The sequence below is a fragment of the Crinia signifera genome, chromosome 11, assembly GCF_055691185.1.
Source record: "Crinia signifera chromosome 11, ASM5569118v1, whole genome shotgun sequence".
Lineage (NCBI taxonomy): Eukaryota > Metazoa > Chordata > Amphibia > Anura > Myobatrachidae > Crinia > Crinia signifera.
The window spans coordinates 41,658,031-41,680,974 of NC_139227.1; the positions used below are offsets into that span (position 1 = coordinate 41,658,031).

Genomic DNA, 22,944 nt, shown 5'->3' on the forward strand with positions numbered 1-22,944 from the left:
AACAGTACATGCATATAAAGTAAAAAAATATATATGTTAGACACTTTTGTACCCAACTATGTCATGCTATCATTTTACTTCTGTTGACGTGTTATATGAGGTACTTTCTGTCTTTTTTTTTTCATGCTGCTGACTCAATAAAAATTATTTTGGAAAAAAAATATATATATATGGATGACGCAGGTATGTAGTGATATGACAACGGTCTAGTACAATTAACAATGCAAAACACACAATTGATTGATGGGCACTAATTTTAATAGAATACAGGTCTAAAAAGCAAAAGACTTTGGTAAAAGGTATTACTGGTATTGCTAGCGGCAGGGAGTTGTTCATAAGGGTGGGCACAGTATTTGGGGGTGCCTGTGCACCCCTAACACTCAATGTGCGCACACCTATGATGGTCATCCACCGAAATGGATAACTGTAAATGCTGATTGGTGCAGGGTTTTATATGGTACCCACCTAATGGGTAACTATAATGCTGATTGGTGCAGGGTTATATATGGTACCCACCTAATGGGTAACTATAATGCTGATTGGTGCAGGGTTATATATGGTACCCACCTAATGGGTAACTATAATGCTGATTGGTGCAGGGTTGTATATGATCACCCACCTAATGGGTAACTATAATGCTGATTGGTGCAGGGTTATATATGGTCATCCACCGAAATGGATAACTGTAAATGCTGATTGTGTGAAGCATTGTTTATGGTCACCAACCTAAATGGGTAATTGTAAAAGCTGATTGCTGCAGCATTGTATACGTCACCCACCGAAACGGTTAACTGTAAATGCTGATTGGTTCAGCATTGTATAAGGTCACACACCTAATAACTGTAAATTCTGATTGGTTCAGGGTTGTATATGGTCACCCATCTAAAAAGATAACTGTAAATGCTGATTGATGTAGCATTGTGCATGGTCACCCACCTAAACGGATAACTGTAAATGCTGATTGGTCCAGGGTTGTATATGATCACCTACCTAAATGGGTAGCCATAAATGCTAATTGGTGAACCATTGTATGTGGTCACCCATCTAAATGGGTAACTGTAAATGCTGATTGGTGCAGGGTTGTATATGATCACCCACCTAAATGGATAATTGTATATGCTGATGAGTGCAGGGTTGTATAGGGTCACCCACTGAAATGAGTAACTGTAAATGCTGATAGGTGCAGGGTTGTATACGGTCACCCACCTAAACGGGTAACTGTAAATGCTGATCAGTGCAGCATTGAGCATGGGTTAAGAAAGGTACCAGATTGGGTGAAGGGGGGGGGGGGGGTGAGTTAGCGTCTGTAGAGGGCGCAAAGGGGAAGGAGTGGTTCTCCTTGCAGATTCCAAATGACTGTAGTCACTTACAGTAGATATGCAAACTAAAAATCTATGGGACATATGCAATCAAGATTGGAGAGAGAGAAAAAGTGGTGAGCGATAAAGTACCAGCCAATTAGCTCCCAACTGTCATGTTACAGGCTGTGTTTGGAAAATGAGAGTATGAGAGTAGGAGCTGGTTCATTGGTACATGTCCCTTAGTGTAGTAACAACAAGGGCAGTTTAGAGGGCAGGGAACAAGTGTGCAGTTGGGGGCAATTATACAAACAGGTGATAATTCTGGGCTGAAGCGTCCAGCACATAAGCCAAGGCAGTGGCACATTAATACTGTGGAAAGTTATGTGTATGTATCATGTGATGCAAGGGGGAAAATGCATCATGTGATTGGCTCACATCCAATCATAATAGCAAGTGACTTCACCATAGTATAGAGCTTTGTTTATTTAACCCTTAGAATGCCAACATCTCCGTGGGAGATGTGCAAAATTTCCACTAAAAATGCCAGCGTTGCTCACATTTGTTATATAAATTCAAATAAAAAAAATGTTGTGTAAAAAACAGATATTTCCTATATAAGGACACAGGTAAACATTACAAGTCATTATGATGAATAAAAAAGGTTTGCTACACCTATTTTGAAAAATTCACTAGGCACTCAAAGGGTTGAAATGAAATATATATATATATATATATATATATATATATATATATATTATGATGAAAAGAGTACCTTTGGATGTGCTGTAGGGCACCAGCTGCACCTCTAGTAAGCCCCCCTGTTAGTTAGGGGCAGTAGGTGAATAGATTAATAGAAGTAATCGAGAAATCAGGAAAAAATCCACACTGTCCTGGTGTGCCATCCTGTTTGGAGGAGGCACATGTGGGAGCACTATTTGTCTGGTATCTCTATGGAATAAGCCCCTCTCAACTGAAAACTCTTTTTGGAGCATTTGCTTATTATTTTTATCATTCCACAAGTGTGGATTTTTTCCTGATTTCTTGAATTTTATCAATAAAGAACCTTTTGATAAGGATTAATTGAATTATTCGCTTTGCATTTCGCCTGATGAAGTCGTTAAGACGAAACGCGTAGGTTCATCAAGCATTCATTGATTGGAGAAATCACATGTACTTTGTATATGTTATTGAATGTTTTTATCATTGTAATTCTTATGCAAATAAAAACGCAGAATTCCTCTGTATATAAGAGGTTTTAACCGAAAAAGGTGGTGGTATCATTAAAACCTTATTCTAGCGCACTCTATTACTTCTATTAATATATATACACAGCAATAGTGCACTGGCGCTATTATTAGATACCCCTCTGATTGGGTGTATATAACCTTGAATGTAACAGAATTTCCACCAAAAGTCCACCGTAATGAGCAATAAGTCTTGTCTAAACGGGTTTTTATTAAAAGTTCAACAAAGGTAAATTGCCACAGTTGTAAGATGCTTCAATGGCTTCCATACACAAGAAGAAGACGCGTTTTGCCCTTAAGAGGGTGGCGATACCCTATAGAAGCCTATGGGCTTCTATCGCCGCCCGACGTCCGCGATCCGTGCGCCCCCCCCCTCCTGATCTCCTCCTCCCCCAGCAGAGGTGTCACAGCCGGCAGGACATCCGGCTTCAGGGGGGAGGAGACGCAGGGGGACATTGGCAGCTGCCGGGAGGTGACGAAGACCCCCGCAGACCACATCAAAGGTATCGTGGGGGTCTCTGTCACCACAACCCGATGCTAGCCGCATATGTTAGTACATATGCGGCAGCATCGCCGCGGCTGCCATGCGAAGGGCGGCGATGTATATTAATACATCCCGCCCTTAACCATTTTAGGTATGTCACATCATGTATTTTTAGGGGTATTATTACCTGTACACACACACATCGGAATAGAATTCCAAGGATCCACAAATACTAAGGAGATACAGTATGTACTCTCCATATAATTTGTAGTTATTATAAAACTCACACTCCAAACCACTCAAATCTCGCACAGTTTTTTTAGACTAAAGAAGCACCCACTAAGGAAGGGACAGGTATCCCTCAAGATTGTTCAGGAGGTTTCACTCCTTTCTACAACATTCTCCTTTATATAGAGGTATTCTCAGCTCTATTGGTTTTTCCTTCACCACCTTTTTATCACTAGGGTTTTTTTCCCCTAAAAATACACCTTTGGCCATTCCATTCATTTTTTACATTTCAAAAGGGTCTACAGTGAAGCTTACTCTTTTATCTTTTTATGTTTTATGAATCTGTTATTTTGTATTAAAATGAAGTACTTGTATTTTTAGACATATCATTATGTTCCCCTAATGAAGTCGTTATAGACGAAACACATTGGTACTACTGTACATGTTTTGCCTATGACAACAAGAAAAACTGAATAAAACAAGTTACCGGAAGAATCGTTTCTTGTTTGCTTCACTCGATTATTGATTACCATATTACAAGAACATTATCTAAAAGTTGAGGCGCCGTACCACAATTGTGTTCTGTGTTGTTTGTTGGTCCCTTAGCCCTCGGGGGACACTGTGGTGAGGCTGCCAATCTTGTAAATTGTATACAACCATGTAATTTGTTTCAGCATGTTGTGGATTATTGTGTATTATATATATATATATATATATATATATATATATATATATATATATACTGTGTGTCAAGTCCGGCACTGCCCCTCTCCGGTTACATTAATCAGCTGGCCCGGGTGCCCATCGAAGGTGAAAATTAATTCACTTGCATGCATTGAAAGAAGACGACCTGGAGTGACATCGTCTTCTTTCAATATATATATATATATATATATATATATATATATATATAGAAGAAAAAACCAGAGAGCGCACGATGTGATTATAAACGTAAAGAGCACTTTTACTGTAATAATATAGTCACATACATGTAAGGTTTAAAACAGCAGGCATGCGAAGGTATATTAACCCGGAGAAGCAAGTCAGGCATCCACACGCTCACACGGATAGCGCGGCAGCAGCTGAGAACTCCAAGCCGGGACCAAGAACAGATCAGACGACGTCACAGCGTCAACACGTCATCCAGGACCGTCCCAACGCGTTTCGTCATTAGATGACTCTGTGTGAGCGTGTGGACGCCTGACTTGCTTCTCCTGGTTAATATACCTTCGCATGCCTGCTGTTTTAAACCTTACATGTATGTGACTATATTATTACAGTAAAAGTGCTCTTTACGTTTATAATCACATCGTGGTTTTTTCTTCTACATGTGCTTCTTCTTGAGGTTTTGGTGTTACCTCTCGCCAGAATACAGCTGCACTACATGACCTACCAGCATATGGACAGTTCTTCTACCTTTACAAGGGATTATTTGCGCTTATTGACCGGACTCCTCTGTATGTATATATATATATATATATATATATATATATATATATATATATATATATATATATATATATATATATATAGAGAGAGAGAGAGAGAAAAAAGGGAATGTATGGCGCCACCTGTGTTTCTGGACTAATAAATAACCTAGTAGTATGGTTATGATAGGTAACCTTTATAAAAAAGGAGGGGGTTGTCAGCTGGTCCTTTAAGGAAAAACACCTTGGTAAGGGGTGTAAATAACAATTAGCAGCAAAATTGGATAAAGGATAGCGACTACCTGTACCTATATAAAAAAACGTATCCAGTTGTAAAAAACAAAGGATTTTTTATTCAAGTACACAGTACTAGTTAAAAGAGCAAACAATGGGTAAAAATTTGAAAAACACTTTTACGTAAAATATGCGAAATATTATAAAAAGGCCTACAAAGGAATTCGCTATAAAAAGGGGTTGGAGGGGGAGAGAGATAAAGCTATAATAAGTACATAAAACAGGATCAAGGAAAAAACGTTTTCTTAAAAAACTGAAGTGGAGTGTCACTTATCTAAAATGGAGGAGTCAGCAGGCTGTACCCAACGCGTTTCGTCGTAGAGACTTCATCAAGGGGTGAGGGAGGTGAGTGCCTGGAGCTCTATTTATACTGTATAGGTATAATGGACATAATTATGAGGTCACTTCCTGTGGGATGTGCCTATCGTTTCTAAAGTGCGCAGAAACGTGAATAACTATCTATAATCTAACTGGGTGTTTATGTGATATGACCCTGATGCTTATTGTCTAAAACAAAAGTATTAAAAGACACATTAAATGGCAGAAATAAGGTTAATAACAATCGTGGGTAAAGTGCCCCACTTCCGGTGGGCGGACGTTACTTCCGCCCCGCTTCCTGTGTACATTGGTGTTGAAAAGTCTGTTCACTTTCCGCCACACATCGGCGGAAGTGTATGCATGCCCCACTTCCTTCTTGTAGTGGGCTGCTTCTCATTCGTTGTTGCGAGTGACAGTCATTGCTCAGCCGGGCACTTGGGTTTTTTCTCTGTGTATTCAGATATGTTGTCTCCCGGCGGCGGCCATTTTGTGGGGGATTTTCATATCTTTTTCATGGTGGAGCGGCCATCTTACTGGAGACAGATGTGTGAATTCAGTGTTCATACTCGTTTTAGCTCATGGGATTGTAGTGGCGATTTCAAGTAGACATAGGAATGGAGAATAAGATATATTAATATAAATTCATGGTTATATTAACACAAATATGTTTACATTTATGGTTTCTAATAAAACGGTTACAAAACTATAATAATATAATAATATATAAGCATATAAATTGCATGAAAATAGCAGCTTTTTTTTATTCTAAAATAGCAACTTTTTTTTTTTTATTCTAAAAAAGCAACTTTTTTTTATACATAGCAGCAGTGATGAGAACAATTAGTATAGCAGCAGTGTTAGTATAGCAGCAGTGTAGTATATCAAGGCTATAATAGCCTGTGGATAAATATAGGATAAGTGCAATAGTATTTTTAGGGCAGAAAGTGCCTCGAAGTGATAAGAGGAGTGCAAATAATATTTGATGAGGATATATATAAAAAAAAATTTTATTATTTAAACAGACATTTTGTGAATAAGTGAGACGGTGGTAAATTTATTTTATTTTATTTTATTTTTTTGAGAAGTGGGAACAATACATAATGAAGAAGGAAAGAGTGAAAGAGAGAGTAGAAGGAGAAGGAAAAGGTGGTGGTGGGGGGGGGGGTTTGAGGAATCCTGGTGCCATCAGATTGTCCATAGATTATAGATAGTTATTCACGTTTCTGCGCACTTTAGAAACGATAGGCACATCCCACAGGAAGTGACCTCATAATTATGTCCATTATACCTATACAGTATAAATAGAGCTCGAGGCACTCACCTCCCTCACCCCTTGATGAAGTCTCTACGACGAAACGCGTTGGGTACAGCCTGCTGACTCCTCCATTTTAGATAAGTGACACTCCACTTCAGTTTTTTAAGAAAACGTTTTTTCCTTGATCCTGTTTTATGTACTTATTATAGCTTTATCTCTCTCCCCCTCCAACCCCTTTTTATAGCGAATTCCTTTGTAGGCCTTTTTATAATATTTCGCATATTTTACGTAAAAGTGTTTTTCAAATTTTTACCCATTGTTTGCTCTTTTAACTAGTACTGTGTACTTGAATAAAAAATCCTTTGTTTTTTACAACTGGATACGTTTTTTTATATAGGTACAGGTAGTCGCTATCCTTTATCCAATTTTGCTGCTAATATATATATATATATATATATATATATATATATATATATATGTATGTATGTATGTATGTATGTATGTATGTATGTATGTATGTATATATATATATATATATATATATATATATATATATATATATGGGAGAGATAGAGTACTATCAACCAATCAGCTCCTGCTCATTTTTAAACACAGCAGTTAGAAGCTGGTTGGCTGGTACTTTATCACTCTCCGCATTATGAATGCATTTTGTACAGGAAGTCAGGAACTATACTTTAGTATATCCAACACTGAATAAATTGTGTAATAAGGGACGGTGATGAAGTGGGAGAATACCTATGTTCTGGCCTGTGGGGTCAGTTGTATATTTTCTGCGTCTCTCTGATCAATGATTATAAGGCGACATAAGCTAAGGGATAACCTTTTACGAGAACAGTTCACAATAAAATAGAAGAATAATAAAAGAAAAATCAGAACAATGACCAAAGAAATCTATAAAAATGCAATTGCGCTAATATAATTTTATCACTTATTTAAAAATTTAGTCGACCCAAAAGACTAAGGAGTGTGAAATTAAAGAAGAGTGCCAGGGTTTTCTAGAAATCACTCTTCCTCACTTGTCTAATAGCCTGACTTTGTCAGACCATTTATTCTCCCAGCCACTAAATGAGTCTGACAGACAGGATTTTATACCGCTGCTTTGCTGAAAATAAGAATATCATTTTCACTTATTAAAACTGAAGTTTAGGGAAATCGCTAAAACAATCGGCTCAGTCTTTGCTTAACCTCACGTACGTTGCGACTCCACAATGACATGCGGTGACTGTGATTGCTAACGCCGCGGCTGTGACACGTGTGCACTCTGTAAGGATTGACGTAACAGCTCCAGCGTTGTAGCAATTATTGGGGTAGGCTTATTTGACTCCCACAGACAGTCCTGCCGTTGCTATATACATCACCTTACTGGTGCCCGTGGTGTAATGTCCGGGGTTAATCATCCCTGGAATCACGGGCTCAAACTAGGTTGGCTCGGTAAGCTGCAAACAGAGCGCCTGAGATGCCAGCCCGTCCGAACTCCCCCCCCCCCACCGCCGCCGCCGATTCCCCTCGGTAACATGTGTACGAGAACACATCCCCTCGCATGCCTTTGCTAGCAGCAGAAATCATTTATTGGACACCGACCATCAAATTATTTCTCCTGCCTTTGCAAATAGAAGTGCGTGGAAACTGACTATTATTTGCGAGCGCTACGATGAAGAGGCGGGCGGTTGACATCCTGTGACATCAGCTGCCCGACCCGGTAGGCACTGGCCTGGCTGCGTGCCCATGGGAACGCCTAGTGTTTTCAAATGCTGGGTGTTCCCATGGATGAGCACCGTTCCCGCCACCGTCCGCCCCCGGCCCTCCCACCCCACAATCAATGGCCCAGCGGATCTGTAACTCACTAAGGCCGTTCATTGCCTGGGTCTGCACATGCACAAATATGCGCTTGCATATGCACAGACTCCCAAACATCGGAACGGGGCCGAATTCGCCCCGTTCCGAATGATTGTGAATTAGGCCCCATATATAGCTGTTGATAAAATTACGGCTCGGCCCAAATATTCTCTGCCCAGTGGCAGCGTCCTTGCACCAAGTTTTGAATTGTGGCTTCTACCCCCGAGAGCTGGCCTGGGAGATTGAGTATCTAACCTCATCGCCGAACAGAGAGAGAGGAGCATTACAAAAATAATTGCTCTATAATCCGCGTATAAGAGGTAGTCGCTGTTAACTTTGAGGGGCTGCTGCGGCGTATATGACCTCATTTGGCATAGGGTATCTCGAAATTTGCTAATTGAACTTCAAAGGCCTGAACAGCGTATGTATGTGAATATGCCCACTCTGATTCTCCTTTTTCTGGAACTTTTGGTCACCTCCAGCAGCCATTCACCTGGACGGCAGAATATGGCGGTATGGGGGTGTATCTATAATGGGGGCTGCCATAGACCCGCAGACAGTACTTTCATGAACGCCGGAGATCTGATCATGTGTTGGCAAGAGAGGGCGGGCCTGCACAGAGACTGCCTAAGGCCACCCTGGTCTCTTAAACCACATCTTCCCATAGTTATAAACTCATGGGAACCAGAAAAGAATCGCGTATAGAGTGACTTCTAGGCTTTTCTCTCCCCATTGCGGCCCAGCTGGGGGGTTACAGGGTGTGACATTTGAAAAAGGGGGAGATGTGGAGGCGTAACTACAATTCTTGAGATTACCGGCATTGTAAATCAGATAGAATCGCATCATCAGCCTCCCAGACAGCCCACTTCACCTGTGGGTGTTAGGCCAGGGACGTCCCTCAAAAATCGGGAGTCTTGCCTGTCCATCTGGAGAGATTTTCGGGAGCATTCCGCCCATTCTGGGAGATTAGGCAAATATGATATAGCGTATGCTTGGGAAAGTCGTATAACGTGCAGGTAGTTGGGGCAGAGGCAAAGCAACCATTGGTGCAGCAACTGCATTGCACTGGGACTCTTGAGGATAAAGGGGCCCACTGCTGCCATTCACTGCTGTGTAGCATATTTTGAACTTGGTATGGAGTGGAGGAGGTGGGCCCTCATATGTTCCGGCACTGGTCAGGGGCCGGTGTAATACTGAGAGAGGGTGATGACAGCAGCTTGAATTGGTGACTATGGGGCTGATTCAGAGATGGCCTCTACAGCTGTGGAGTCACTGTAATGCAGCTGCTGTGTAAAAGATGCAGGAAACACCCACTGCCTGATTCTGTGATCTGCTGCTGGATACGAAGATGCTGCATCGGATCATCTGCGGGAACATCGGACATCTGAGTAACACTCAGGTCTCTCAGAATGTCAAATGAAATCACGCTGCCAAAGAAGCCTCATCCAACGACACAGGCATGGGCTTCAGAAAATGGGGCCAACACCCCACCATTTCCTGATGTGCTGTCTGTTGCAGCCACCAAATCCCAGCAGCATGTCAATCAGTTTGGGGCACTGTGACACATGTGCAGAGAAGAAGAACGGAATGACTGAGATAGGCATGTAGTGGGTTAAACATCCCAGGCTGTGTTGACCTTAGCGAAGTATGTCCCTCTGAGAGTGTGCTGCCTGTCCCTGGGGGCCCTGGGACAACCGCCCCTGTTGCCCCTTGTATAATCTGGCCCTGTCCAATAAGGATGCATGGATGGCAAAGTTGGCTGTAGATATGAGTTGCAGGAAGGGTAGGAGTCTTCCTCCTTTTCCTGAGTTTCCCGCCCTCCCTTTATTTGGTTTTGGTTGTGTGTGGGTGTTTCTTTGCGTTGGGTGTTTCTTTGCGTTGGCTGTTTGGCTCGAAGGAACGGCTGGTTATTTGATTTAAGGTCTTCGTTAAATGATGATTTGGTGTATATAGTTGTTTTTCGGTGTGCTCATCTTCGTTGACTATAGGCCTTCGCTGTATCACCCGGTCGGGGACAGTGACACCACCTGGACAGGTGGGCAGTCAATGTAGAAGGCTGAGCAGATACCGCTTGTTGTTAAGATATTTGTTGATTAGGTAGGACAGTTGTGGGTGGGTGGAGCGTAAATAAATAAGCCATTCTTTCGTATCCACCATTAATTAATTACAATCAAATTAATTAGTTTAAAGTTTGTTAATAAATACAGCTAACACTTTCTGCCAAACCTGCTGTAAGTCTCCGAGTCGTTATTTCAGTTAAGTTAAGTGTTAACGTTCATGCAAACACAAGGGCACACATCAGTTGCTAGGATGTTTATATTGGCAAACTGCAAATACTAAGTCAGCGCCCACCTTTGAATTTGTTGTAGATAGAAGAAATGTTTTATGGGAAGTGGTACGCCGCGGCCTATGGCGTCAGGGAATGATCGGAATCCGGCATCAGGGAAAATGCAGCTGAGCCCAGGTGTGTGAGGGGAAGTCATGTAATGTCAGAAACGGTCCCAATCAGCCTGTTTCTATTGCACCCGCCGAGTAAGTCCTGAGCTATGCACAGACTGCGCACACTGGGAAATCATTCCATGGAGAGCGGCTGTGAATGGATTTGCAGCTAATCGCCAATCCAGCTAATTTTCGCAGTCTCACACAGGACAGGATGTCACTGTGACTGTGCGGCTATTACCTGATCACAGGGCGGGATGTCACTGTGACTGTGCGGCTATTACCTGATCACAGGGCAGGATGTCACTGTGACTGTGCGGCTATTACCTGATCACAGGGCAGGATGTCACTGTGACTGTGCGGCTATTACCTGATCACAGGGCGGGATGTCACTGTGACTGTGCGGCTATTACCTGATCACAGGGCGGGATGTCACTGTGACTGTGCGGCGATTACTTGATCAGGGTGGAATGTCGCTTTGTCTGTGTGGCTGTTACCTGATCACAGGGCAGGATGTCACTGTGACTGGGCGGCGGTTACCTGATCACAGGGCGGGATTTCACTGTGACTGTGCAGCTGTTACCTGATCACAGGGCGGGATGTCACTGTGACTGTGCGGCGGTTACCTGTTCAGGGCGGGATATCAGTGTGACTGGGAGGCAGTTATCTGACCACAGGGCTCTGCTAACACATCCGAATAACCCACTATATACAGTAAGCAGTGGTGCATCTATAATGAGTGTAGGGTGTGCGGCCAAGGGGGGCTATGATGTAAACCTTGCACCCAAAAAAAGGAAATTTTCAGCTTAAGAAGGCACCTTTTATTCCCATGATTTAAAAAAAAAATACCTGTTACAAATTTGTGAAATAAATCATCAAAATATGGAATATGCGCAGAAGCTAACAATGACACTTACTGTGCTTCAGACCTGCTCGCTAGGATACGTAGATCCGGAGCAGAGAGAACCCCCACACCACGCCAGCAGGATCCTCTCGCTACTCTGCGAGCAGATGTATACGCTTACACATCCGCTCGCAAACGCCCGCACAGAGGAGAAACCATTCAATGGTTGCTCACCCTCGCAGGACTTACTTTTCTGCTTAATTGGGGAAGGGCACTGACATCATGTGATAGCATCCACCCGCCCAGAGCAGGCAGGGGAACGCCTGCATTCCCTGTGACCCATCCAGCATTTGTATGGGCGCTCCCACCGTTCTTGTGCGCGCACCCGTGAAACTCAGGGTGTCCAACCCGGAACGCCCCTTGCCTGTCAATCAGGCAGCGAGCCCCCTGGCTAGTGAAACTTTCACGTAAGGTGCTCGCTGCGGAGGTCTGCACACACGCATTAGCGTCACTGCGCATGAGCAGACCCCACCATCAGAGACGGGCCCGAATTTGCTGCTCATTGAGCAGGTCTGAATCAGCTCCACTTTCAATTTTTTTAGCGCACTTTTATTTGTTTTTTGTTTCATTTACGCCCATTACGCTGCCACCTCTGCCTCAGCCCTGAGTGTATAATAACTGTACATGTGTACAAATGTACTTTCTGCCGCGTGATTTGCCCAGGACTCAATGCATCACATAGGGATGGAATGTTCGATATTACATTGACCAAAGTTTTGACCCTAATGACTATGACTGTACAATAGCAGCGAACGTAGTAATATGCTGTCACAATTAGGGGGGCTGCACAGACGCTGGAGCTGTCCCAGCTGTACTGATACAGGGACTAAAGATTACAGGCCAAGAAAGAGCTACACACTAATAAGATCTAGAATCAATGGTGCGGTGTCTTGGAGGAATTGTGAAATAAGCCGGAGACCGATGACAACACAGTGGAAGGTGGCGCTGCTTTCAGATTGGACGGCTCTTTTTTAACCCCCTGTGCTCCCCGGAAACTGTAAGACTGAAAAATTCAAGCGTTTGTGTTCCAAACTGGCCAGAGTCACACAATTCTGCTGAATATAAAGACATACGCTGTCATTGTCCGTTATAACTTATGTTTGCTTCCTTTCTGTGCTCCGCAGCAATTTATTTACACCATCAGCCAATGAGTGTTTATAAAAAGAGCTAAAATTCCAAAGTTGATGAAATCGTTGCACTGGATACAGCGAGTTAGTCAGAACTGATCACACGGCCAGGGGACAATCAAATGACTGCTCAAAGTGTACTCCTCCTGGCTCCTTATGAAAAATGTCCCTCACAAAATGGCTGCTCCTAACAGCAGACCCTTTTTAAGGATGTTAGAGGAGGCCGCCACCAATTCTATCATCCTCAAAATGGTCTGCTGTAAGGGATCGGCCATTTTGTGAGGGACATTTTTCACAAGGAGCCAGGAGGTGCACTGGGACGCAGATTATTAAAACTGCAGGTCCCGCCTCCCGGCCACAGATGTAGCGGCAAGCACCGGGATAAGGCAGGACCCGGCAGGCGGCAGCGTAACAATAGCCCCCCACAGACCCTGGCGCCCACACTTACTCAGCACCTTCCCGCCACCTTAGGGTCAGCGGTGCTATTATTAGGCCACTGGTGGCAGTGTATGAATTCTTATTCTGCTTTCCAATCTGTGCTATAAAATAATGTCTTGTATATTAAGCATGTCCGACTATTTGCCTTTGAAAAAGGCTTATGGGCCTCCCTACATTATAATGTACAACAATCTGCTAACACACATCGGATGCAGAATATCTGTGTGATTCATGTCTATACAATGTAGCTTTCATTACACAAAGCTCAGAGTATTGTGCTGCCCTGGACAATATTGCCAGGCGTAGGACCTGCCATTAATAAGTTAAACATCCATCAATACCTGTAACATAAATTCAGAAAGTAATTATAACAAATCTAGGTCACTTAAGCCTCGGAGATCTTTGAAAGGCAACCTTGAGGTAAGACAGGACATGCGTGTGACAGCTGGACAATAAATAGTCAGATGGTTAGTTTGATGTATTGAAGGGTTTAAAAGAGCACCTGGCGCACTCGCTTCCCCGGCATCTGACAAGATATACTTCGTCTTGGTAAAGTCATTTACAAGAGTTAAAAGGAAGAAGAGATGGTCTGATATAGTACAGCTGACACAGTGAAAGAGAGGGGCAATAAACAGGTACATGGCCCACACGTGATGCCATTATGAAGCCCAATTAAACCATTCTAGGTCTTGTTGGCCACAAACTGCCAAGCATGTGGGCCCAGGAGACAGAATTTATTGATGTTGATTGGGACAGACGGTGCCCTATCCAATGTTGCCTTGTCAGATAAGACCGCAGATGCTTGTGTGTACATGGATGTCCTAACCTGACATGGTTCTGGATACTGGGCAGAACGATCAGCCTTTATATCACTATCAACATAAATCCAGAAAGATAATGACATTTGCTTGACCTCCTGAGTTTTGCATTAGTACAGATTTGTGCAATTCAGTTTCCATGGAACTTGTAAAGAACTGCAGGTGAACAGTTTGGAAGCTTTAGGGTCTTAGGCCACATCCAAAATACAGCTGGAACTCTACTGAGTGGTCCAAGCACCCATCCAATCAGGAGCCGACTGTAATTTTGGAAAGCTAGCCTCATAGCGGGTCCAGAACAAGTGCTGAAGGGAGATGCATAATGGGAACAGGGAGCATATGTATTAGGAACACCCATGGTTGTACTGGTAAAAGAATAGATGGGTTGTGTAAAACCTTTCCATATCAATGAAACCCCCACTTCCAGTGGGGAAAGTGCAAGGGTCTGGGGGAGCGGTAGAAGAACCTAGTAACAACACTTGAAATGAATGTAAACAATGGTCTTTTTATACACTGGATACAGTATTAATATCTAACACTATACATGGTCTATGGTATAGGCTGTGTCAAACATTTACTATACTGTATGTACTATAAATAATTTGTAAGGAAGAGGTTAACATACTACAGTATAATAAATACACAAGCTTAATAGGACCAGTACTGCACTTTATTAGCTCATATTCTCCCACCTCATGGTAAGGCTCCTGTCTCTTCTTCCTGGTAGCTGCTCTCTGGTCCAGTGCACTAATTGAGGACTCAGACACACACACACACACACACACACACACACACACAGACACAGACACAGACACACGCAGCAGACTTGGTAGAAGAAGCTGCTACCACTGGGCATGTGCAGCAGCTCCGCTCTGTCCCTTACACTGCATGATGTGGCGGCAGCTCTAGGAATCCTATTGATAGAATATTATTGTATTGATTGAGTAGTAGTTGAAAATATAATCAGGTGTTGATGAACCCAGGTTGGTGGAGAAGGTAAATTAGTAATACTAGTGACTAGATTGGGCAGTTTGTCAGCTGTCAGCCTTCTCTGGTTCTATCTCAGAAAGCATCAAAGTTTCATTAAGTTTTATGGACGTTTGCACTGGGCTTAACTCTTTAAATGTACAATTATTCAATTACAGATTTCAACGTTTCCCATTATTTTCCACTTAAATATTAATTTGCAAGAAAGAAAGCATTACTCAGTGGATAAGTGCACTGACTATAATGCAGAAACACTTGGAGACTTGCTGGAACCTGGGTGTTGGCTCCTTGAGGGCTGGAGACTGCTGTTATTTCTTGTACAGTATATGAATTAGTTGATTTGACAATTAGAAAGCCTCCTGTGATTCCATTATAGACCTGTAACTGCTATCAATGTTGCTTTTGTTACCCTGGCCAAAAGCTGGCCACACATATCTCCAAAATCTCAGAGGATGATAAGACTGGAAATCAGGTATAAGGTGTGTGGCTTGACCAGCCATGTAGGTAGGTGCGCTATACTGCCTACAGCCTTACTATACTGCAAGCACCCTGAACACCTGCTCTCACTTGCAGTCTAGTGAGGTCCAGTATATAATAATGTCACCCATGCAGCACCAGTCAGAGACTGTTGGGAAATTAGAGAAGCTCCAGGGCATTGACCAAGATGGAGGTCACACTCAGCGGTCGGGCCACCTCTGTAGGCTCACTTTCCACACCTGTAGGCATGAGCACAAAGAGTGTGTTAGCTAGTCTTAGATTTGGCCTACCACTCCAGAATCAGTTGTTGAACCCTGCATGAGACTACAAGCACACATAATACTGGTTAAAACTTTTTCTTGATATCCATTCCTGCTGATGCCCCTACTCTTGTCAAGACCCCTTCATCCTCCTGCCCATACACCTGGTTAAATGTCCTTCCATCTTGATGTGCCTATTTCTGGCTGACACCTTTTTCTTGATGACCCTACTTCTGGTCTAACCCCTTCCCTCCCAATACCCCCTTTCCTGGTCAACACCGTCCTCCTGGTGACCATATTCCTGGCCAACACCTACTCTTGATGACCCTGCTTCTTGTCTAACCCCTTCCTTCCTGATGCCCCCTTTCCTGGTCAACACCTTCCTCCTGATGACCAGGTTCTTTTCTCTTCTTATGCCCCTATTCCAGACCGAAACCTGCCAAGTGATCCCTCCTGATATCTCTATTACTGGTCACCACCTTCCACCTAATGACCCTACTCCTATTCTAACCCTTTCCCTCCTGATGACCCTACTCTGGGCCAACACCCGAAGACCCTACTCCTGGTCTAAGCCCTTCAGTCTGGATGCCCCTATTCCTGGCCAACAACCTCCTCTTTATGACCCTACTACTGGTCAAACACCTTCTCTCCTAATGCACCTATTCCTGGCCAGCACCCTGCTCCTGATGACCCAATTCCTGGCCAGCACCTTCCTCTGGATGCCCTCAGTACAGGACAAAACCCTCTGTCATGTCCCCGACCTCTGTACCTTCATAAACATCACAATACTGGCCTCCGCCTAGCAGCAGAAAAGGCGCAGTCCTGTGCGCATCGAATTGGACCCTACAGATTGAACCTTCTGCTGCCGCCCTGCCGCTGCACGGTTACCCCCACCCCCGGGCGCTCAGTGCAGCCCAGCACCCACCTCTGCCGCTCTGCCACTCTGCCGCTCTGCCTCTCAACAGGTTTTTCTTTTTTTCCTGACCCCGCAGCTTCCCAGGAGTTAACATGGGATAAATCACATGCGATTTATCCTATGTAAAAAATGTCACATCAAGTGTCAAATCGTGCCCGACTTGGGCACTGACTTGTACTCAGGACATGTGTATAGAGGCCTAAACATGAACTGCTTTCCCTCAAACATTTTAAACAAAAAGGCTATGGGCCACATGCAGTATGGCCCTTATTCTGGTTCACTCGCAATGGCAAATTCCTTCTCAAATGGACAAGACCATGTGCACTGCAGGGGAGCAGATGTAACGTGCAGAGAGATTTAGATTTGGGTGGGTTATTTTGTTTCTGTGCAGGGGAAATAATGACTGCTTTATTTTTACACTGCAACATAGATCTCACTTTGAAGTAAAACCCCACCCAAATCTAAACAGGGCCGTTCACCTCTCACTCTTCAGGCAGCTATAATTGACTTTTATTAATTTCTGAGCTCTGGTTAACTTTTCCTCTCAGCTAGTAATCTGAAGCTGTCTCAAAGTACTTGCACCTGCACTGAACCTTAACCATACTATAAGTGCTTCTATATGACACATCCTGTATTATACAACGGGCTGATATCTTAAACCGCCAGTTATCCAATTAGAGGAAATATTCCTATAAAAGACTCAAATTCTGCAGTGTCAACGTGGCGTCAAGAGGAAGTTTTAGATCACGTCACGCCGGCTTCCCTCCCCCTGGATAGGGGCTTCACGATAGGGGCTACGTGTAAATGTTTTTGTTTAACGCCGGTAAAGGTTTACATTCCTCTGATATTGTAATGAGTTTTCTTTTGTATTGTCTCAGGAAAACGCCGCTGAACGAACTGATCCCTGCTCAGCATTTTCCGCCGTGTAGACGAAACCCAAATAAAACCGTCATGTCTCCGTGTTGTTTTATGTAAAAAATCTCTGGAGAGCGCGAGGCGTAAATCAGAATGTTTCATATAAATGAGAACCTGTTTGGCAAAGTTTAATGCTGTAAAACGGTGTTTTACAAACTTACTTCTGCTGCCAGTCGTGTAACGCAGGAATTTGTAAATCAAAACCCCACATTTAAGGTTCGCTTGACACCGGCTGTAGATTTGCGACTCTATTTGCATATCTGGAGAAAAATATCGAAATTGATTTCCTAACTTATGGAACATTTAAATATTTCAAGAAAACGGGCTCTGAGCAATATGATTTACAAATCAAACCTTTGTGGTTTGGAGATATATGCAAGTTTGGTAAACTGGAAGAAATATACTTGAATCCCCGTACAAGTGCTAGGGGTGTAGATTTATAAATCTTTTGAGTAAATCACTTTATTTTACAACAGTGTTGAGCGCATTCCTGTCCAAGTCAGACCAGCAAATGTCTATTTACTGCTGAGAATTTGTGAGAGCCATTTTTCTCCTCTTATGTGAAATAGTAATGTGTAAGATTTAGAAGGCTTTGTCGTCATTTCCCTCCTTTACTGTATGGCGGAGGGACTGGTCAGTTTTTTGCGTGGAGACTCGCTGGAGCGACAAAAAATGACGGCAATCGCCATCTCTATATTTATGAAAATTAATTAAGCCATGGTTTACCCGTGCGCCCATACAGTTAGCTGGGCAATACTAGGCACATTGCTCCGTACGCAGCCGCTCTGTCTCTGCCCACTGCTGCTTTTGCGCAGGTGCCGCTTAGGGTTTTGGCGGAAATTTAGGCGCGCTTGTGGAAGCTGTGTGGTGTTGCATTGCGCAGGTTTTGTTTGTGCTCCGTATATGCCCAGCAGATTTGACCAATGTTTTCACTTTAACTGAAATGTAGCAGTATTTTTAAAGCAGCACTACTGTGCTTAAACTGTCTCTTCACATATGTGACAGCACTACTGTGCTTAAACTGTCTCTTCATTCTTGTGTCGGCACTACTGCACATAAACAGTCTCTCCACTTCTATGTTGATTCTACTGTGCAAAAGCCGTCTCTTCATTCCTATGTCGGTAGTAATACGATTAAGCAGTCGCTTCCATCCCGTGTCGGCAGTACTGTGAATAAACAGTCTCTTCACTCCTGTGACAGCACTACTGTGAATAAACAGTCTCTTCACTTATGTGACAGCACTACTGTGCATAAGCAGTCTCTTCACTTATGTGACAGCACTACTGCGAATAAGCAGCCTCTTCACTTATGTGACAGCACTACTGCGAATAAGCAGCCTCTTCACTTATGTGACAGCACTACTGTGAATAAGCAGCCTCTTTACTTATGTGACAGCACTACTGCGAATAAGCAGCCTCTTCACTTATGTGACAGCACTACTGTGAATAAGTAGTCTCTTCACTTATGTGACAGCACTACTGCAAATAAGCAGCTTCTTCGCTTATGTGACAGCACTACTGCGAATAAGCAGCCTCTTCACTTATGTGACAGCACTACTGTGAATAAGCAGCTTCTTCGCTTATGTGACAGCACTACTGCGAATAAGCAGCCTCTTCACTTATGTGACAGCACTACTGTGAATAAGCAGCTTCTTCGCTTATGTGACAGCACTACTGCGAATAAGCAGTCTCTTCACTTATGTGACAGCACTACTGCGAATAAGCAGCCTCTTCACTTATGTGACAGCACTACTGTGAATAAGCAGCTTCTTCGCTTATGTGACAGCACTACTGAGAATAAGCAGCCTCTTCACTTATTTGACAGCACTACTGTGAATACGCAGCCTCTTCACTTATGTGCAGGGGTTAAATTGAGGGGGAACGGGGAGGAACTGAGTTCCACCACCTCTAATGGTGAGGTGAAACATTTTAACTTCCACAATGGCCCTGCACAGTAATTCTCACAGAAAAGCATTCTAGTTTGCAGGGGGATGCCAAAAACCCTACCACTGGCCTGGTCTCTGCCTAATGGGGGGAGGGGATATAATTAGGTAGCATAGGGAAATACGTTCCCCCACCTCTGCATGACCACTTTATGTCCTGCTTATGTGACAGCACTACTGTGACTAAGCAGTCTGTTCACTTATGTGACAGCACTACTGTGACTAAGCAGTCTGTTCACTTATGTGACAGCACTACTGTGAAAAAGCAGTCTCTTCACTTATGTGACAGCACTACTACGCATAAGGCCTACCTGCAGAGCAACATGGTTTTGTCCATTTGAGAAAAAAATCTGCTTTGCGAAGTCTGAATTACAGTAGGCCCCAGGTCTGTTGCTCAGGTGTGACATCCGATTTACATCTGTGACTTTATCTTGCGTTACACCCATCCTCTTCGCACCATAAATGCGCGCCTCCACTCCTGACAACTGGTTACTTACTCCCACTCCTACCTCCAAGATTCTGCTGTTCCCTACCTCTGGAATTCTCTACCTCTCCCTATCAGATTCTCCACTACTCTATTAAACTTCAAATGGGTTCTCTAGACCCAAATCTTCACCCAACCCACGCAACTCTCATCCTAACCCTCCACACTAACTGTCCACTCTATCTGTGTCACTCCTGTCTGTCTGTCCTTCCCCTTTAGAATGTAAGCTCTAACAAGCAGGGCCCTCTCTCCTCATGTGCTGTTTGTTCTCTTACTTAGACTATCTTCATCCTACAACGACACCTTGCCCTCAGTTTCTAACACCCAGATGCTTAATTCTGTATCAAATCCGCTGATGCAGAAATGTTTATTCACCATGTTCTTGCCCGACATTGTCTTGTACTGTACGTCGCTGATTTTACACATTTGTTTATGCCCTTTTTTTATGCGCAGCAGAACCCTTGTGGCTTCATATAGATAAAGGATGATCATTGGCAAATATGTATTATAAAAATCATAATGAACGCTCGGCCTGATGCCTGGCTCAAGGGCAGACGAACACCGTTTCTTTCCAGGTCTGCATGGAAATATCTCTCAGCAAATCTTCTGGACAGCCACCATACTCGTCATAATTATATTAAGTAATTTTAAGTACATGGAGGAGATGGGAATTAGGCTGATAATATTAAATTCTTATCTGCCGTGGATCCTCTGAGACGCGTTGCTAGAGTCTGGACGGAACTCTTATACTATGTAAAAAAGAAAAAAAACACCAAGAGATACCATCGTGCAATTAACGTGATAAATTTCTATCTCATGCCACTGTGACAGTTATAAACCACTTGAACTTTGCGTTCACGGTTTATGACATCATGAACACCAGAATAGGAATTCATCATTATAATTACCTGTTGTCTATCTATATTTTGTGTTCTGAGGTTGGTTTTTGGAGGGTTTGGGCTTAATTTGATGAATGGGTGCACACGCGAGGAAGTAACGATATATTCTTTTTGAATAAAAAAATTCTTTCACTAATATTTAGTTATGCTTCACTGTTTGAAACAACGCCTAAAAGTTTAAACAATGGCAGTTGCATGGCCGAGCAGCATTTGTGAGAAGGAAAAGGACAGCTTTCTGACCTATCATGATGTGTTCCATCCTTGAAGTCCTCTTCACCCTATATGGGAAGATGATTTATGGATGACAGATGAGCCAACCATAAAGGTCGCATGGATTGCGCCCTCCCTCTACCTTAAAGACATAAAATGGACAACCACTGGAGTCAAAGGTCTTACCCTTCTTCGTCAACCTTCCCTGTTAGATGTCAAACAATATATTCTCATGGTTTATGAAGAACATTTGAAGATCTTCCTTGGTCCTAAACAAATACTCAAGAGCTTCAAATAGATCTATTGACTAGTTTGACGTCTGATACTGTCCAAGATGGAGATGAAGTAATACATCATGGAGGCCTACTAACATCATGATTTGGGTACTCTTCCCGCCCCCGTTTTTCTATTTCTTTTTTTTTTTAAAGAAGCCTAAGCAGCGGTTTGGCTAATTTGGGTGACTCTGAGCCCTGAGCAGGAAGCTATGTTGCCTAATGAGTTACCTGGCTATGGAGAGAACTACAGTAGGAACTTGTGTCCTACTTACCTAAAGGACATACTATGAAGGTCAAGTTCCTTTCAAATCATAGGATTGTAAGCTTGCGAGCAGGGCCCTCTTCCTCCATGTCGGTTTGTATCTACCCAGTTTGTTTAATCACTGTTGTTTTTAATTGTAAAGCGCAACGGAATATGCTGCGTTATATAAGAGACTGTAAATAAATAAATAAATAAATAGGATTAAAAAAAAAAGACCAAAACTAGTTTAGCGGTTTACCATCTGTAAAGATTTGAGGGGCAGATTTATTAAGCAAGCGAAGGGATAAAGTTGTCAGTGATTACACACCAGCCAATTAACCACCAGTTTTGAAATGCAGCCTGCAACATGGCAGTTAGGAGCTGATTGGCTGGTGATTTATCCCCTTCCAATTTGTCACTTCACCAGGTTTAATAAATGTGCCCCACAATGCATCTCTTCCCCCAACAATATGACGTACAGAGAGAGGCATATAACAGTAATACATATAAGAGTTCTGTGCATAACAATGTCAGGGAGAGGTGAGAGGATGCCCCAAGGGCTTACAATCTACTTTGAGATTTCAGAGTGCGCTCAAGGTATTCTGATGACAGACCTCATTTGTGTCCTGCACGTATAAGTGGATTAGTAAAGGATTTCACATTTACTGGGGCTAGATTGAACTAAAAATAAGTAAATAAGTGAAAACATAAAGCGGATTAGTGACTTATATGTCGTGCGCACATCAGAAGAAAAATCAGGGGGACATAAAAACCACATACAGGAGTCGATATTTTACTTGAACCTAAGAAACATAAATGAAATTAGTGAATAAAAAATAGCAACATCTAAAAGATACAAACTTGTTTTAAAACCGTAAAAAGCCACAGGAAGCAAAGAAAGTAAAGGATATTCCTCCTGAAGAAACAGGGCCTGATTCAGTACCCCCAGAGTTAAACTCCTGCACGCCAGTCTTTGAGGCATATGTATTAATAGATGTGGCCACTCCTGAATATTAAGGATGCCTTATCAATGCAAATCTGGGTAATAAGGAGTCCTTATTTGCCTAAATATATGAGTAATAATAATAATAATAATAATAATAATAATGTATATATGTATATAAGGAAGACTTTTCTGAGTGATATTTCTATGATGCCTGTGCAGAGGGCACATCATATATCAAATTCAATTAAATCTGGCTGCTTC

At 42.9% G+C, this 22,944-nt stretch overlaps 1 long non-coding RNA gene across 2 annotated transcripts in view; it reads left to right on the forward strand.

Moving 5' to 3' along the window:
* Positions 1-22,944, forward strand: part of LOC146045211 (uncharacterized) — a 37,457-nt gene that overhangs the window by 9,517 nt on the left and 4,996 nt on the right. The window contains exon 4 of one of the 2 annotated variants that reach the window (XR_014465387.1): positions 184-1,283. The exons of the other annotated variant lie outside the window; for it this stretch is intronic. This is a non-coding gene — a long non-coding RNA (uncharacterized LOC146045211). Of the gene's footprint in view, positions 1-183; positions 1,284-22,944 lie in introns of those variants that run through there. 2 annotated transcript variants of the gene reach the window in all.